Source organism: Natator depressus, chromosome 1 (assembly GCF_965152275.1).
Source record: "Natator depressus isolate rNatDep1 chromosome 1, rNatDep2.hap1, whole genome shotgun sequence".
NCBI classification, from domain to species: Eukaryota; Metazoa; Chordata; order Testudines; family Cheloniidae; genus Natator; species Natator depressus.
This window is the reverse complement of record NC_134234.1, coordinates 277,922,197-277,928,386: the sequence shown is the minus strand read 5'-3', so window position 1 is coordinate 277,928,386 and position 6,190 is coordinate 277,922,197. Positions and strand designations below refer to the sequence as shown.

Here is a 6,190-nt window from a genome sequence, read left to right as displayed (position 1 = left end):
CGTCTTGCTTTTATATTTGAAAAGGCAGCTGCAGGAAAAAAACGGTTGTACAAAAATGTGCAGAGAATTATTCCAGTAATAATAGCATAGCTACTCCCTTTGAATCACCTACCAACATTGGCAGGCTTGCCACTGCAACCACCTGTGAGCGTCCCTAAATCAGGATTTTTTTTCTTCGACAATATTTTCATTCACCTGTAAAATTAATACTTTGTTGTTCATCAATATTGTTTAATTTTAATAAAAGTAATACAATTTACCAACACAGAAATTTATCTACTTCACCAATTCAGGAACCTGCTGGTTGAAACAGGATTCAGATGAATAACATACTTGTAGCTGTTCAGGGAATCCGAAGTTTTTTACATGAAGCACAAGATATATGCTGGCTATGAGAACCAAGCTCAGCCTCAGTGCCCTAGTAATGCAGATTCCTATCTATAGGAGGAAGCACTGGAAGATAAGTACCTACAGCAATTTCAGATAAAGATATAAATGTTAGGTCAAGTTACCTTCAAAAGAGTTCTGCATTTTGTGGTGAGAGTTTTGAGAGTCCCAAGCTGCTAGTGATATGGAAAATAATATGGAAAACGTGAGAATATTATTGGACTGTTTCATGAAGGTGACTTTTAGTGAGAGTTTAATTGGACTTCTGAGTCAATGAGGCTCTAAAGACCAATGAGAAGAGAACCAAACTGTGGCTCATCAGAATAAAAATACAATTTATCTTCCCTGGTTGAGAATCTAAGGAAACTGACTGGCCTTTAACATGCAGATGAAATGTAAGCAATTGTTTATCTGAGTGCAGGTTTTTTATATATGACTTTTTATTGTCCTAGTACCTCTCTAGGGAAAATAAAGAGGTTTTTGATCATCCTGTGTAACTAAACTTTTTAATAGGGGATAAGGGGAAAAATACTGTCTGAGTAGGAAATGAATACTTGTGCTTCCTTCCTCTAAGTCAGTTTCTTTTCTGAACCATTCCACAAGATAAACATAACTGTGCCTTTGTTTGAAATCGTCTGCAGTGGTAAGAGTTATTAATGTAACAATGACACTATCTTTGGTAAAATATATTTGTCAATTACGGGTTGTCTCAGCTGTCTTTATCCTGCAGAATTTCTCAGGTACTATCAGATTTCTCTGAGATTCAGTAGCGCTTGTTCAGTTTTTGAACTGGTATGCCAAATAAAATAATTTAACTTTTTTGGGGGGAAGGGAAGTATATATATAATGCTGAAAGAATGAATGAAGTTGTAACATAAATGGGATAAAAGGTTCAAGTGCTGGGTGTAGCGTGCGTTGTGTCAGGCTGCAGGACTGAAGACAGATTAGTTGAAATTTGAAAATTGATTTAAACAAACAGCTCTTTTGAAGTGTTGTTTGCATTAATTGACACGATGCCCACTAAACCCTGCTTAATGACCATCATTGGCCAGCAGGTAAGTTGTGACTATGGTTTACAGTACAGAAGTTGGTCATTTCCCTGTTACCTCATTCTCCTTCCTTCTGTTTGCTAAACCAACATTGTAAGCTCTGTGGGACAGAAACCATCTCTTTACATCATGTCTGAATAGCGCCTTGTAGAGAAGGCTTATTTTTTAATGTTTACATTTTAGATTTAGCCATCCTACTTTTGCTAAAGACTAAAAAACATGCTTTCCGTGCCAGTTGGAGCATTTAGGCAGAGCTTGGGCAGAAGTCTGAAGTGTCACCCTGTATTGCAGGGTGAGACAATGCTGGGGGGGACGGGACTCCTTTTTTTTATCCTCTGTCATATTGCAGATTGGCAGTCTTTGGATACATGCAAATACCTGCTTTTGGCTTGGTTTGACAGTAACACTTTTAGGAGGAATAATTAATACTACCATAACTATTCTTACTATCATTATTATTTATTAGTCACATATGTTCAGGAAGCCCTAAGGGCCACAGTCATGATAAGGGAGTCCTATTGTACATACACAAACAAAGACATAATCTCTGTCTTGAGGAGTTTAGAGTCTAAGTAAAACAGGTAGCTTATTTAGGGAAATTAGGTCTCCTCTAAGAGCAGTTTCTGCTGTCTGTACCTTCCTTATGTCCTTATTTATAATATATTTTAAATGGCCAGAAGTCAAAATATTTGAAGGTTAGAATGCAAACAATAAACTGGAAATATTTTACCATATTAATGTAGAAGAATTGAACAATTAAAATAGTATCAGAGCTTTAAAACACTATAGAAGATCATAGATATTTTTGTGTAACAGTGTCATCTGTCAGGATGCATTTAGATACACTGATACTTAAGCACGAATAATACATGTGGTCAAGGTAATGCAGAAGAAATGTCAGTTTACTCTGTGGTAAGTAATTTTACATGCTAGGTTTTCTAGTTCAAAAAATGTTCTAACACTGATTTGTTTTCATTGTTGTTATTATCCCAAAGGCTTCACTGAGTATTTTTAGCTGTTCTCTGTTTTGAAAAGCAAGCAAATAGCTTAATGCAAGTGACAATTAATGTACAGTTTCATGCTTTCATTTAAAAAAAAAATCTCTTTGTATATAACCTGCCTCTGTGGATTTCATATTGTATAAGCAGTTGATAGTGTTTCAATGTTAACTTACATTATGGTGGAAAGGGTTGTTTCATGGCACTTGCTGCCTGTGAAGAGCAATGAACAACTAAACCTTGTTGTGTATGTACAGTTGATTTAAGTTCTGCCCCTTTGTGATGATTAACTGCAGTGTAATGCTGAGATATTACTCATGCCGTTTTGTTCCTTTTCCCCTAATTTAAAGGAGGATACATGGTTAAGGGGGAGATTTGCAAAGGCACAAATGGTGAAAGCTAATGGGACTTAGGCACTTAAGCACCATGTAACTTCTCTGCCAGTAGTTACATTATCATAATGCCCAGAAGCTCCAAACAGAATCCAGGCCCTATTGTGCTAGGCAGTACACAAACATATATGAAGATATGGGTCCTGTCCCAAAAATTTGTTCACAATCTAGGGCCTTGATCCTGCAAGGAACTTATTTCAGGATCAGAGTCTAGATGAGCATATTAAACTGAGTAATGAAAACATTATTTATGTATAGGATTCTGTATAGCTTTGTGGTAGTCCGTTTTCTTAGAGGTAGTGGAATTAATGCAGCAGTATTCTTATGTATTGAATAACATGCCAACCACACCTATTTCACAAATGTATTTTTTCAGTTTCAGACAGTCTAATGCTGGCATAGGGCAATAGTCTAGCATCAGAAGATGCGTGAGATCACTTTTTTGTTTTCATGCTGATAAAGGGAAAATATTCCTAGCAAATATTTGGTGGTGTTCTATTGTTTCTGATGATGAAGAGAAAAGAACGGCTTAGGAGTTGCAAAAATACAGGTGCTTCCTTTAATTTCATTATAGCACATGCAAGGAAACGCAGCTATGTGACACACCCTGACAAGAAGGGAAATTCACTGCTTTATCTTATCTGCCTCAGGACAATATGCTCAATAAATAAGGATGAAGGGGGCATTAGGTGCTATGGAATTTGAAACCAGAAATCATTGATACCTTTGAACTAAAAGGGAGAGGACTCTACTACAGTGACAGGGCAGGCTGCTTGAATCAAATGAAAGTGAACATCTTTTGTATCCCAATAGGACATAGTTGTATTGAGAGCTGAATTTACAAGATTTTGTAGCATTCTCTTCATATTTTGCCAAGATTAAGGTGACATCTTCTAGTTGCCCAAGAACTTCAGCAGGTTTGATGGACTTCTATCTGCAAGATGGAAGGGGGACTCTTATGAAGGGTAGACTGGCTTTGTATGTTAAAGATGATGCCCAAGCTTGGAGTATAAATAGCAATGGGCACATCTAGAAGCAAATTGAGGTAGAAGTAAATATTTTATCCTTAATGGCAAAATACAGCACACTTGCTGCATGTCCTTGGTTACGTGTGTACTCTTAATGAATATTATACTGTAAATTAATTTGGTAGGTATAACAGCAATGTTCATCAACATCAGGAATAAACCATCTCTGTCCAATGTTAAACTATTGTTGTATGGCTACTTCTAAAGAAGTTTCCAACTTCTCTTCAACCTGCATGCTCAAAGATCTTAAGACACCTTCCACCTTCCTTTCAGCTTTTTCCAGACAGCATCATTTATTCTTTCCACTAAGAAAGCATTTTTGGTGGCCATATATTCCTCTTAAAGAGCTTGCAAGTCTTTTCAATGAATTTCTAAGACATATGAACTAGAACTTGCACTGAAATCCCATCAGAAAAAATTCTCTCATCATTATATGCTAAATGCTAAGGAAAAAAACGTGGCATTTAAAATCATAATACTAGATAGCAAATCATGCAAAACTGAAGTAAACTGAAAGACGGTAGTATAGAATTGGAAGAAGATAAACTTCTGTACTTAAGACCATGGTATAATTTGGATGATTCAATATTTGTGAGAGAACGTACTCTGGTTACAGAGAACAAAGCAGCTCATCATGGTTAACACAGTTACCAAGGGACTGATTTTCCACTTCCATGCAAAGTCTATGTAAAGTGCTGCCAATCTGATTTAGCAGTATTTTAGTGACTTTGCATATGAGTTGCACAAGTGTAACTAACTAAATAAGGTGCAAGGCAGTGGAGAATTGGGCCTCAAACTTTAGTGGTACTCTGAAGAATGACGGTGTAAAAATGGCCCCTTCTTACTATACAGGTTTATGTGATGTGATCATTCAGAGATGCATCTACTTCTTCAGTGAGAAAAATGAGTTTTCAGTCCTGTAATGGGGTGTCCATCCCACACGAGCCCTGGAGGGGTTAAGATGGGGAGCAGGACCAATTAACTCACTAGGCTGAACTTGGAGGAGGAGCTAGGGAGAAGGGATTAATTAGAAGAGGCTCAGCAGGGGCCTGTAGAAAGACCAGTAGCTGAGAGCAGCTAGGGGACTGCAAGGAAGTAGTTTGCAGTCACTCCCTGGGAGAAGGGAGATGGGTTTGGGGCTATAGCAGCAAGTAGCCTACACTTACTCTCTAGGTGGAGGGAGTTTTGCAGCTGGGAAAACCCAGAGAGGTGGAGGAGGAGCCAGAAAGGTAGGAAAGGCTCAGGCAGTGCTTAATTTGTGCCATGGCTGAGCCCGGCACCTCTAGGATTGGCAGTTAAGAGCCCCAGAACCTCTGGGCTTGCTGTATCACTTATGAATGTAAAAAAATGGCTTGAGCCCCAGCACCTAATTACTTGAACTCCAACGCCTCTTTCATTACAAGCTATAAACATTGGGCTCAGGGGAAAGGCAGCAAGGTCTGAGATAGGACAGACCTTGGCTGCTGATGAGAATCCCTGAGCTGGAACCTGGAGAAGAGGGTGGGCCTGCGTTCCCCTACTAGCTACTAGGGGAAATGGCACAGATCAGGCAGGAGAGAGAGGACTGCCTGGGGCAGTTTTCACTGGAAGACTCTGATACCCTGCAAAGGGGGGATACTGATAGTGACCTGGCCAGACGGCCAAGTCACAAAGAAGGAGCACCTGGAATTGCAGAGATGGGTGAAGAGACTGCCAGAGGAGGGTGAAGCACCTGGAAGGAGCTAATCCCCAGAGCGGCCAGGAGTAAGTGCATCCCATGACAACTCCCATTAATTCCACAGTGCCAACACAGCAATGTAATGCAGAGCTGGGTTCTATTCCAGCTCATGCATTGTCAACTGAACTGTTAGTTCTAATTGCAGGACAACAATGTTCTTTCAAGTTTATCTGTGCAATCCCACTGAAAGCCAAGAGGGTGTTGCCCTGGCGTAGAAGAGAACTACATTTACAAACCATACAGTTGCACAGATGTAACTGAGTGCAGAATTTGATCAGCAGGACCTTAATTTTCTGTTGGTGATGCATAAGCCAGGAAGAAAAATAACTTGGTTTCAGATCTGAGTTGGAATTTGCAGGGTGGGCAAACCTGTTTTTTCTCTTAACAAATTATATTTGATAGGGAAGTCACTGGAGTCACAATTAACGTTCATGCTAGGAAGGTCTCACTCCTTCTCACTGACAGTCCCTAAAACCTCAAAGGTTCAAAATACTGTTGGCCATCAAATTACTAAGTGAGCTTGTTCTCTACAAGAGTTGCAGAATAGAAACTCCCTGCTTGGAAAACACTGAAATGGATATATTATGTTGCCATCTGGCGTTGATGGATCTTCAAAATG

At 39.2% G+C, this 6,190-nt stretch overlaps 1 protein-coding gene across 10 annotated transcripts in view; it reads left to right on the top strand.

Annotated features, from left to right (window-relative positions):
• Positions 1–6,190, top strand: part of NAV3 (neuron navigator 3) — a 757,820-nt gene that overhangs the window by 223,909 nt on the left and 527,721 nt on the right. The window lies entirely within an intron of this gene.